Source organism: Emydura macquarii, unplaced genomic scaffold (genome assembly GCF_026122565.2).
Source record: "Emydura macquarii macquarii isolate MOO-44397 ecotype Brisbane River unplaced genomic scaffold, CSIRO-AGI_Emac_v2 contig_499, whole genome shotgun sequence".
Classification (NCBI taxonomy): domain Eukaryota; kingdom Metazoa; phylum Chordata; order Testudines; family Chelidae; genus Emydura; species Emydura macquarii.
In genome coordinates, this window is record NW_027130636.1 from 7,796,906 (window position 1) to 7,809,515 (window position 12,610).

Genomic DNA, 12,610 nt, shown 5'->3' on the forward strand with positions numbered 1-12,610 from the left:
CTTATCCAATTAATGTTCTTTAGTAAAGCACTAAGTCCTCCTTTTAGGAGTAAAGTGTCTTAGCATAGGAAAAAGCTAAAAAGTTAAATGTATTCTTGGAAAATATAGAAGCAGCTGACTGTAAGTGAGGCCACACCTCCTAAGTTTGTGTCCTCCCATTTAATAATATTTTGCATTTCTATTGTGTTTCTACTCAAGTCTTTCACAGTGCATCAGTACTGAATTTAGCATTGCAACATTTCTTTGGGGCACATCATATTATCACCATTTTCTAGATGAGAAAACTGAGGCATAGATTTAGATCACACAAGAAGATTTCACTACAGCTGGATACAGTGTTGCTTGAATCCAGGTCCTGTGCCTTAACTATGGAAGTCTTTTACATTCCTCTGTCCCAAGTAGGTTTTCCGATGCCCAATGCTGTAATCTTTAACTTTTGCTGAATGAGTTTAAAGGTGATCTCAAGATAGATCCTCCTTCCATTTTCTCTTGGTATGATCAAAATGGCAGGCTATGTGGACTTAACATAATCAAAATGGTGACATTCCCTAAAATTCTATATTGACTGTAGAGCAGTAGCGTACAGAGGGTCTCCTGTACCCAGGGGCCAAGCCTACATTTGCGCTCTCCCAAGGCTTCACCTCCCCACACTCGGCACAGGGTAGGAGGGATCCAGGCACCGCCCCCCAGCTGCCCCGGGGAAGGGGGGGTCTGTACTTGTAGGGGGAGGCCGTGAGGCACGAGGGAGGTGCAAATGCAGGCTTGGCTCCACACACACCCCCTGTACTTAACGGGCAAGCGGTGCCCATCTCTCCCACTGCAGCCCTGCAGTCTGGCGCTGGCTTGGATGGGGCTAGCCCAGAGCACACTTACCTGCCACTTCAGCCCTGCAGCCCAGCGCTGGCTGGGATTGGAGTGACCTCACCCCCCAGCCTGGGCGGGGAGTGCCAGGTCAGCCCTTCGCAGAGGGAGGGGGGCGCAGGAGGCTGAGGCGCAGCTGCTCCCACTTCTGCTCCTGCACTCCCCCTATGTGTCATGAGGGCTGGCCCGCCCCGGGGTGGTGAGGCCGCCCCATCCAAGCCAGAGCCAGGCTGCGGGGCTGGACCAGTGGGTAAGTGTGCTTCGGGCCACCCTTCATGATGGGTGGGGGATGCAGGAGGCTCTGCACCCCTCAGAACCTCCTGTGTCGTCGTTCCCCCCCCCCCTCTCCCCGCCACCTATGTGTCGTGAAGGACCAGGTCAGCGCAACCCAGCGCCCGGCGGCCTGGCCCCTCCACTTGCCCCTTGGTACACCACTGCTGTAGAGAGACAAGGTAGATGAGGTAATATTAATTGTCTCTCCAATATCTTGGGACTAACCTGGCTACAACAACTCTGCATATATTAACTGTAGACACTCCCTCTATTCAAGAGTGCCCATTTCCTCTGGTGAGGCAAATGCTCTGAAATCACCTGTTAGATCTCATAACATTCAAAACAGAAGGACAGCTTCAGGGGTGCTGGAACAATTTTTTTAGGGGGGTTCTGAGAACGTTTGAACCAAACTGTAACCCCTCTATATAATAGAAACCACTTCAAGCCAGGGGTGCACCAGCACCCTCTGCACACCTAGTTCCAGCCTATGGACAGTTTGCACTTCCTTATGTTATAAGCTACATGACTGCACATCAATTTCATTTAATAGACAATTGGCTGGGTGTGTTTGGAAGGTAGATTTCACTGAAGAGGAGTGGTTTCTCCCTTGGATTATGCAGCATTCTGCCTTAGCACATGTGCAATTTCCAAACATATCAATACAGAGCCTCAATTCACAACCACTTATTTGGACATCCCCTTCTGTCTTCCTCCAAAGAATTCCATCAATTTTTTAAATCAGTGGAGTTAAAGCAACATAAATCTGGAGTAACTAAAAGTAGGAAATCTGGTCCCTATACTGTTACATCGCTTATGAGAAGGGGGAGGTTGAAGATTTGAATGCTCTCTCACGGGCTGTTTTCCTAGAGAAGAAAAAATTACTGAGTCAGGTTTGGACAACCAGGTGTGAGAGCTGTCTCCATTTTCTTTAAAGATTTGGCTTTGTTTCTCTTTTGACATTCTCAAGAGCATTGACTGAAGGACTGTGGTGAAGATTGAGAGGGTTAACAAAGAAGATCAGGTTATTCTTAATGGATGAGCTGATGTAAGGTTTTCCTTATGCTTTTTTGGGAAATAGAAGGGTGCAGCAGGGAGGAAATGCTGGTTTCCAGATATGATGGGATGACCCCTGACATCGTTAAGGATGAGCTCAACTTCCCATTAAACTGCTAACTTCAACATTGCTATATAGCGCACATGCATATATAAATTGCTCTGAAAACTGCTATGCCATATTGGGGCAGAATAGACTCAATTAGGTGTCATTAGGTTAATGCTTCTTAAAATATAGCCCCTGCCCATTATACCTCAAAAGTACCCTGCTTTCAACATTCTTTCCCCTCACTCCTGGGGAAGTTCCAGGGTCAGGATTCACCTGAAACTGACATTAGTGGATTACTCTTGATTTCAGTTAATGTCCAACTCCAAGAACCAGCATCAAAACCCAACATAAATTGAAAAGTTGCTGGGCTTTGATTCTGGTTCTGTAAACTGGCTGGTGCAAGCCAGTGCCTGCCAGCAAGTGATCTGTGCATCTGACCCAGTCCTCTACAGGGCTGGAGCAGCAGAAGGAGCAAAACTGGGATCGGAGTGACCTCACCCTCCAGCCTGGGTGGGGAACGCCAGATCAGCCCTTCGCAGAGGTGTGATGTGATGAGATGTGAACTGAGATGTGATCCTGAGAGCCCTGCAGATTTCTGCTCTGCCAGGTCCCCAAACAAAGAGGGGGCAGAGCTGCAGGTCTCTCAGGTCCACTTTTCCTCAGGCACACAGCTCCCGCACACAGGAGAAGCAGGGCTGGAAGCTGTGCTCCTGAGAAGCAGAGCTGGGTTCCATTCCTCTGGCAGCAGCTCCTGCTGTCAGAGGAACTGGGCTGACACTCCAGTGAGTCCTGAAGCAGTGTTGAAGACTAGCCCCCCTCATGTCTTGCTTACAAATGGGCAGTGAGAGGAGAGGGGGCTTATCTCCAGAGTTACCACGTGAGCTGTGGTGTCAGCCCTACTCCTCTGGCCCTTTTCCTTGCAATGCCTTGCCCAAGCTCCTCTCCCTCATTTCCCCTTGGAGCTCATCCCCTCCAGGATCTGCCCTTGGAATCTTCGGAGAGGGAAACCTAGTGGCCATTCCCTCTTCCTTCCTGTCGACTTTTGGAGTTGGAGTTGGACTTTTGGGGTTGGGCTGTCCCCATCTTTGCTCTTCAGGGGAATGCCCCCAATACAAGGTGTCTTTTTTTAGAGGGTTGGGGGTTGCCAGAGGGAGTCACTCCAGCCAGGATCCAGGCCTGGCCTCCACTGAGTCAAGTTAGTTTCAGCTTAGCCCAATATAGATTAGTGGGTAAGGCTTCCCCAAGCCCAGAGGAAGAGACCCACTTATGAGATCCTGCCAGCATTTTTATGCTGCTTTCATGCCTTAAATGCTGCTATATTTGCCCACTTTTATCCGGTCTGATTGCACAAATAACACGTCTTTATTTTAAAGAAATCAGAAATAATTACACTTAAAACATATCCAGATAGCTTTATGCCCTATCAAGACTAGTTTGGTGTTTCTTCTGGCAGAAGTGTGCCATCATAACTCCCAGAAAAGTGTAAGAAATGCTGCTCCGAAACGTAGGTGTCTGTAATGCTATCAAACCTTCCAAGAAAAGGACTGAACGGTCCAATAATGTACTGGCAGTGAATACAAAGGGAAATGATTTTAAAATGCGTAGTTTTAAATTGTTTGCAGTTTTGTAGCTGTGTTGGTCCCAGGACATGAGACACAAGGTGGATGGGTAGGACCCTGGGCTCTAGGACTCTGTGTGGTGGGAGGGCCACAGAGCTCTGGCTGCTGCCCAAGTCCAAACACCTACAATGCAATTAAACAGCCCTTAGCCTGAGCGCCATGAGCCTGAGTCAGCTGGCACAGGCCAGCCGCGGGTGTGTAAATGCAGCGTAAACAGACCTTCAGACCTTGTCCTAAAAGGAAACGTGCACAACATCTTCAAAAGATGAGCCTGGAAACTTACGTTCTTAACACTGCTGGACACTCAAAACTGTGGACTTGACGGATACTGGTTGTATGGCTCATTACAACACCTTGTAACACAGCCTACTGCTTGCTAACTATTGACTGCCCACTTCATTTTAAGCTTCTCCTTCCCAGTTGGAACAAGAAAAGATATTACCTCACCCACCTTTTTTTAAATGGTCTATTTGTAGAGTTTTTGTAAGCCTATCTGTGTATTCTGTTAGTGATTTATGATCATAGACAGTAGTTTGTACTTATTTAAAGTCATAGACACTGATCCTGCAATGAGGCCCATGCATGCAGACCTCTGTTCCGATTCAGAGTCCCAATGGTAATGGGGTCTGCCTGTGTGGAGCTCATTGCAGGAAACAGGCCTGAGTTAATAAGGCAAAGGAAAGAAAAAATATATTTTGACTGCTGCCATTATTTGATCATTTTCTTGTATTTATGAAGTCTGCTTCACATACCAGTAGCTCTTGAGCACAAAGACTTTTTTTTTTTTTTAATGAAAGAAGTGTCAGTGTTAGGAAATGTGGCTATATAAAGTGGATGTTGTTGGCTTTTCTGGATAGATCATTCCCTGGCTTTATAAAAGATGCTTCATACTAATTCTGTATATTGCCTTTGCACAGCCTGTGCTCCCTGAACATATAGATTGTGGACTAGAGCTGGACCTGAGACATGGCTTGGTGAATATTAAATATTCTGGAAATATTTCAACTCCCTGCTTCTTTTAGGGGGACAGGGGACATTGAACTTCCAGGCACACGTTAAATGATTTACAATGCTCATAAAATAAAACTGGCCTGAACCTCTGCCCAGAATGGGAAATGAACTTGAACCAAGCATTTCTGTAGGTTTCAGTGTGTTCAGATTTGCTCTCCATTATTTTTCATTTTCATTGCTTTGCCTTTCTTCACCACCTGGTTCCATCCAGAAGATCAAGTATGGGAATATCACAAAGGCTGTTACGGTATTTCTGGCCCAAGTGAAAGCAAGAAATATTGGTACTAATTAAAGCAAGATGAATCAGAGGAGGTCAGACCTGCCTCCCCTCCACAAAACAAGAACCCTGGAGGCAGATATGAATGCCTGGGAGTTATAAATGTACCTAACCACGCTGTTTAGACCCTTATGTTTTATTAAATATTGACGGTCTTGGCCAAATTAGTAACCCTGGAGTTAGTGCTATAATTTAAGCTGCCTAACATGAGGTACCTTAAAAGGGCCTCATTTTCAGAGAGTGGGTTCTCAGGACTTTCTGAAAATCAGGCCCCTTAAGTAGCCTCAAGCTGGGCACCCAAAGCACTTTTGAAAATCTTGGCCTTCATTCTTAGGCGTTAAAGACAAAAATATGTTTCAGTGGAGTCCAGTTAACATCCCGCCCAAAATTATTTTATGTAGAAAAAATCTGTGCTTCCCAAATGTTAAAATGTCTGGAAATGAACAGTGAAGGGACCCAGCTAGTTCCCCACTGTCATATAATCAATCTTTTGTCACTATCATTCACCTACCCAGGGATATTCCAACGGTTAGAGCATTAGCTGGGGGCTCTGGATACCCACGTTCAATTCCTTGCTGTGCCAGAGACTTCCTGTGTAACCTTGGCTAAGTCACTCGGCCTCTTTGTGTCTCATGGTATATCTACACTACAGACACTATGCAGGATAGTTACATCTCTGTAGCTATACCACCTAATGCCGAAGTGTAGACACACCCTACACTAATGGATGGGATTTTCCCATTGATGTAGGAACGCCAACTTCCCAAGCTAAAGTAGCTACTTTGGTGAAAGCATTCTTCCATTGACGTAGCTGTGTGTATACAGGCGATTAGTTTGGCATAGTCTCGTCAGTCAGGGGGTGATTTTTTTTCCACATCCCTGACCAGCATAAGTATGTCAATCTAACTTTTAAGTATCATGGCCTCAGTTCCTCATCCACAACATGGAGTAATAGTACTTCACTAGCTCACAGGGGTGTTGTGAGATGAACATATTACAGTAATTGGAGCTCAGGATACATTTATGATAGATTTACACCCCCTCCCACCATTAACTCTGCCCTTGTAAGGGAACAAACCAAACCAAACAAAATGTTGGGCATCGGTCTAATCTTTTTCTATGTATTAGAAGCATGAACATTTTCCAAACGATTAGAGTTCCAGGATATATTAAGTTATGTCAGGATGTTCTCTTTTGTCAGTGTGACGTGTTAATAGAGCAGAAGAATAGTTTTATGAATAGAAATGGATACAAATATTACAAAGTATGTTGATTTATTACTTGTGATATGGTAATGCCTAGAAATTTCAACCAGGTCAATGCCCCATTCTACTAGGTACTATATAAATAGTCCTGAAGTGTTTACAATCTAAACAGAGAGGAGAAAGAAAGTGTATTATCCCCATTTTATAGATGGGGAGCTGAGGCACAGAGATGAAGGCCCAGATTTGTAAAAGCATTTGGGCATTGCTGCACTCAGCATTGCAACACCTTTCTAAATTCTCATTTCTAAATACCTTTAAAAATCTGGACCAAACTGATTTGCCCAAAGCCAAACAGGAAGTCTATGGCAGAGCTGGGAATTAACCCAAGCTTCCTGAGTTGTAGTCCAGTGTTTTAAGCATCACCTTCCTGAACCAAGAATTTACTGTTGTAGCTTTGTGTCTAACTCCCAAGAATCACAAAATATCTGAGCTTAAATAATCAGTTGTGCAGGACTGAATATCACCTGTCTTAGGCCTAAGTAACAGTGTAACTTTCTGGAAGGAGAGGGAGAAATTATGCAGTTCATTACATGGTTCTGTAATTTATCAAATGGGTATCACCTCCACATACAATAAATTACAGCGAGTATATTTTTATTCGAGGCGCACAGATCACAAATTCTTTACAAAATCCTATAATGAAATCATCACTGATTCACTTTGACATTCCACAGCAGAGTTCCCAAATACCACACTTATGTTACTACAGCATTTGGAGCTTACAATTTATAAGGCTTGTTAAGTTGTTAATGAATAAGGTGTGAATTAATGATTCATTCTATTTGAATTGCACCCATAGTATGCTACCAAGCGCAAAATGGAAACAAAAGCAAACAGTAATACCACTAGAAGAATTGCAAACAGAATCTCATCTCTAAAAGCAGGCAGCTTCTTACATTATTATCAAATCCTAGTGTCACCTCTCCTATCCATTCCGTTTTAGCTGGTAAAGTGACAGTGTCTGATGGCATAAAGAGAGGAACTATGCATCTTTGGAGGGATATAATATCCTTTCCCCTCTTGTGGCTAAGGCAAGCTTTAATATACAGTACCTCTGAGTCCTCTGTTTGATAGAGTATGTTGGAAAGTTGGGTAGCAGCTATTAATTAGTGTACTGTGACTCTCAATGCTAAAATAGTATTCCCTAGATGCTTTTCAATTGTAAGCAGCATGTATTTCTGAATACAGCCACCTGAATACACCGTAAATACTTGCATGCTCCTTTTATTAAGATACTATTAAGATGACTGTACTGTACATAGCTGTCCTTTAAGACTATCAGATTCGACAGCAGTGTGGCTTTGCTCACTTTGCCTTCTCAGCACCTAGGAAGTTAACTATTAATGCCATTACATTAGTACTAAATCTCTTACCTGGCAGAGTTTCAGAACCAACCAGCATGCCAGGTATGCTGTCACAGTGAATTTTGCTTTCATGTATCTGTCTGGTAAACAGGTAAGATACATTTGCACCAGATCCAGCTCTTCACTGACGACGCTATTGCCAGCATCAGTAGTGGCATCCTCCCCATCTTCTTGTCGTCTTTGATCCTCTTCTACTGATGCACTTGGGCACCTATTTAACTCCATTTTATCAAAGATTTTTTCCTCTTTGACAATCTCTGATCTTTCCAGAGACAACTCAGGGAACTTTTTGTTTCGTATCAGTAATTATATTTCCCGATCTTCCAAAAGTATGTAGCCTTGTCTTTAAGCCAACCCAAAAGTTAGACTATGGTTGAACAAACTTTCTTTAGTTTAAACTCCATTGGCTCATTGCCTTTCTCTTATTAAGCGACCTTTTGCAAATGTGTGTACAGCTACAAGATAAATATAGCACTGGCTAGAGAGCCCTGTCATACAGCACAAGAATACTCCTGCCCGTTGCCAAGAGAGGAGAGAAAGATTCCATTTATTTAAAGAGCAAGTCCCCGGCGTCAGTGCTCCCTTGTTCATTTAAAAAAAAAGAAAAGAAAAAGGAAAAAGCTGTTATCTTTTAAACCTTTTTTTTTTTTCCACAATTGTGCTTCCTCAGAACAAATCCCAGTTCTGCAACAAACTATGTTCTTATGGAGGAGGATTTTTTAATTCCAGAGACTTCTAGCCACAGTAATTCATTGTCTGTGATATTGCAGATGCCGAGCTTGTGAAGGCTACACATTTCAAAAGAATAAATGAGGTCTCGCAGATGGAAAGGGGCCAAGACATTTTGAAATAACTAATGGTCCTTCCATAGGCCAAAAAATGAACAAAACATGTTAGAGATTAACCAAGCAATTTTCCAGCTAAATGTTAAGCAGCTCATTTATGCCTTGAAACAGCATTCATTTGTATATGCTAAGAACATTTTAAGACACATTTATTTCACTCTTGATGGCCTACATCTGTTATGAAATGGCTTGAGAGATTTAGATTTAATTGTAGCACTTTTTCACCTTCTGAGTTTCAGTGGTATTAATTTATTATTTCACTTTGACCATTAGGACTAATTTGCTTTAGTGATTAGCAAAGGAAGTATCCATCCTTCAGATGAGATATTAAATTCTGCTTTCTCTTTCCCTGTTTCTTCTTCCTGATGTTCAGGTGGAAAGTGGACATCGCATGGCAACTTGCAGAAAGGCTGAGGCAAACCTCTGGTGTCCTTGGCAACATTCTCTTCCTGAATGTAAAAGGATCTGACAGCCAAGGCTTCAGTTAGTGAGTTTGAGCTACTTCTAAGCACCAAGCACGGCAGCTAATCAGTAAAAGCACTGCAAGCACCTAAATCCTCAAGGTTCAGTTCTGCCACCTTTATTCACATTGAGTAGTACCCATGCCACAAGTAATCCTATTGAAACAAATGAGATTATTTGTGGAGCAAGGTATACTTGCTATGAGCAAGAGTGGAAGAATCTAGCCCTTACTGTGTATAGTGCTTCACAATATGAAAGACATCATACAAACCTACAGAACATCTAGATTAATCTTTAATGAGTTAGAGGGAAAAGGCAGATTACCAGCTCTCATTCTGACTGAAACATACTCCCAAGGGTCTAACCTGGTTCACTATTCAGCTGCCACTATTCCTTATTTTTCCAGACTGATGAAGATGAGCAGGAGAGACAGCAGAAAACTGTGGTACTAAACTTCATGCATCAGTGAAGTGCTGTAAGTGATATTAGAAAGAATACCTTTGGCATTCCTGCACGTAATCTGGAGTGCAGATGTTAAAGGCTCCATCAGTCTGCTGCTGGAAAATAGTTGAGTGGTCTCTCCATCCAACCATACCCTAATATTGTGTATTGAAATGTGAAGCAGAATATAATCAAAGCTAGCATAACACACTGTAGAAAACAGCAGGACTTTAAATTTGCAGAGCAGTTAAAGATGAACACCTTACGTATTAGTAAAGTGCATTCCTCTTCCTTCAGTCTGTCCCCAACAAATTGTGAGATTTCTACCCAGCAGTCAAGTCCTCACTTCCACCTCCTTTTTTAATAATAACTACAGGAGACTGAGCGTAGACCAGTTTAACAGCATTTGAACCACTACTGTCTAATCCTGCTAAGTGCAGATGACACGGTGGATAAAGTAGTAGCAGCTGCAAGTCTCCTCCCCATACTGTAGAGCTGAATCAGTGGAGCACCAGTGAGAAAACTTAGGAAAATAAGGTATGCAGATTGAGACCTCACTGTTAACAGTCCTCAGTCCTGATTTTTTCAGTCCTTTGCTCCTTGTATAGCCATTTTCACCTCTGTCAAATGAGTGTAAAGTAATCTGCACAGGTATAAATGAGGTTCAAGCCAAAGGAGAATCTAGCCCCATATTAGCATGTTGTGTAGTACCTCAATGTCCAGCTTAGACAGCAATAAGAAGTACAATTGTATTTCTGTGTTTCATCATGTTTGATTAGGTACATTGTCCCTGTTTCTCCAGAGACAGTATTTAATCTAATTTGCATGGGTGCATATCTGTGCACTTCAAAGTTATTTTTTTGCATTTAAAAAAAACCCTAATACCTGTCTCTTGAATATCCAAACTTTAGTGTAAAAACTATTGTCTAATACCCGTATAGTGCTTTTTCAACCATAGATTTCAAAGCCCCTTCCTCCTTCTCTTTTTAAGGAGACCCACACTTAGGCCAATCAAACCTGAGTGTGTCCCTTCAAATCTTTTTCTAATTCTGCTACTTTTACTTAATTTTTAAATTCTTCTTTAACATTTACTGGCCCTGCTGAGGATTACAAGTCTGCACTTGTGAAGCTGTAAGAGAAAAAATAGACAAAACTTGCTTACCAGATGAATTCTCAAGAGTTCTATCAAGTCTGCCCAAACGTTGCTCTCAATTCCAAGCTTCTCTGGCACCACACAGCAATAGTATGTCTGTCTGAGACACTGGGTTTCCTACATCCAAATTGTAGGATCCTTTTCTTTTAATAAATTCTATTAGCAAGAGTCCATGAAGCTGAAAAAGACCATTACGGCATGTCACTTGAATACAAATATGTTGATAAATACTCAAAGTTCCTGCCCAAGGGTGGGGTTTTGTAAGCCAGACACTTGTTTAATTGGACTGGCTATATCTGTTACAGAAAACAAATTAATTCTCCCTTTTAGTATTTCTGAGGGGTTCCACAAATGTCTTGTAAACACAAAAAGCTATTCTGAAGTGTCTTACACAGACACTGAGGTTCTGTCATTATGTTGTCTTAATATTAATATATTGGGAAGCACCAAAAAAGGAACTAGCTGAACTGGGGCCCTTCTCAGTGACAGTGCTCTGCAGTGTAATGGGAGAGACTAAATTCAGCTCTGAGTGCTGGCCTCTTGCTCCCTCTGTCAATCAGAAAGAGAATAGAAATATCTGGCATCTCCTTTGCTTGCTTTCCCCACCTGCCAACATCACCTCAGTCTTATCTAAATTGAGCTTCAGCTGTCTGTCTCTTAGTCATGCTCTAAACTTATCAAACCCTGAGCAAGGTGTTCAACTGCTCCAGCAGCATGGTCAAAGAAGACAAAGGCATAGGGGCCTGCTCCTGCTCCTACTGAAGTCAATACCATTGAATTAAATGGTTCAGAATCAGGCCCATGGAGCTGGATGTTATCAATATGCTGAAGTCCATTTCTCTACTGAGCCCTCATCCTTGCAGCAAAAGGAAAAAAAATCAGAACCATGATAGCTATTCCTTCTCATAGATTCAGTCGTCAATTTTAAGGCCAGAAGGCACCATTATGATACTCTATTTTGACCTCCTGCATAACACAGATCATACAACCCAGTAATTTTTGCATCAAGCCCATAACTCCTGCTTGAGCTAGAGCATTTTTCTTAGAAAGATATCCAATATTGACTTAAAGAATTCAAGTAATGGAGAATTCACCACTAGATAGTTTGTTTTGCAATGTTAATTATCCATACTGTTAAAATTTTGCATCTTATTGCTAGCCTGAATTTGTCTACCTTCAGCTTCCAACCATTGGATCTCTTATGCCAGGAGGGCTCCTGTACCTTTTTTCTGCTAGGTTAAAGAACTGTCTATTATCAACAATATCTTCCCATGTGGATACATATAAACCATGATCAGGTCACCTCTTACCTTTCTCTTGAATAAACTAAGTAGATTGAATTTCTTTGATCTCTCACTAGAATGGCATATTTTCCAGGTCCCATATCATTCTTGTAGCTCTTTTCTGAACCCTTTCCAATTTTTCAACATTCTTTCTGAAGTGATGACACCAGGACAGTATTCCAGTAGTGATCTCACTAATACCATAAAGAGAGGTAATACCATCTCCCTGATCTTATTTACTATTCCTCTAGTTATGTATCTAAATATCACGTTAGCCCTATTAGCTACAGCGTCACTCTGGGACCTCATTTTCAGTTGGTTGTCTACCATGACTCCTAAGTCCTCTTCAGTGTTCTTGCATTCCAGAATAGAGTCCTTCATCTTGTGAGATCTACCTTCTTTGTTCCTACCTTGCATTTGGATGTATTAAAACACATATTGTTCAAATGAGTCCACTGTACCAAGTGATCCAGATTGGTCTGTATAATTGTTCTGCCTCATCACTGTTTACCACTCTACCAGTTTTTCATCTGCCAGTTTTACCTTTGATGGTTTTATATAGTCTTCCAGATCATTGATAAAGATACTGAATATTATTAGGCCTAGATTAGATCCCTGCAGATCCCCACTAAAAACACCTCCCTTTCCTCCAGT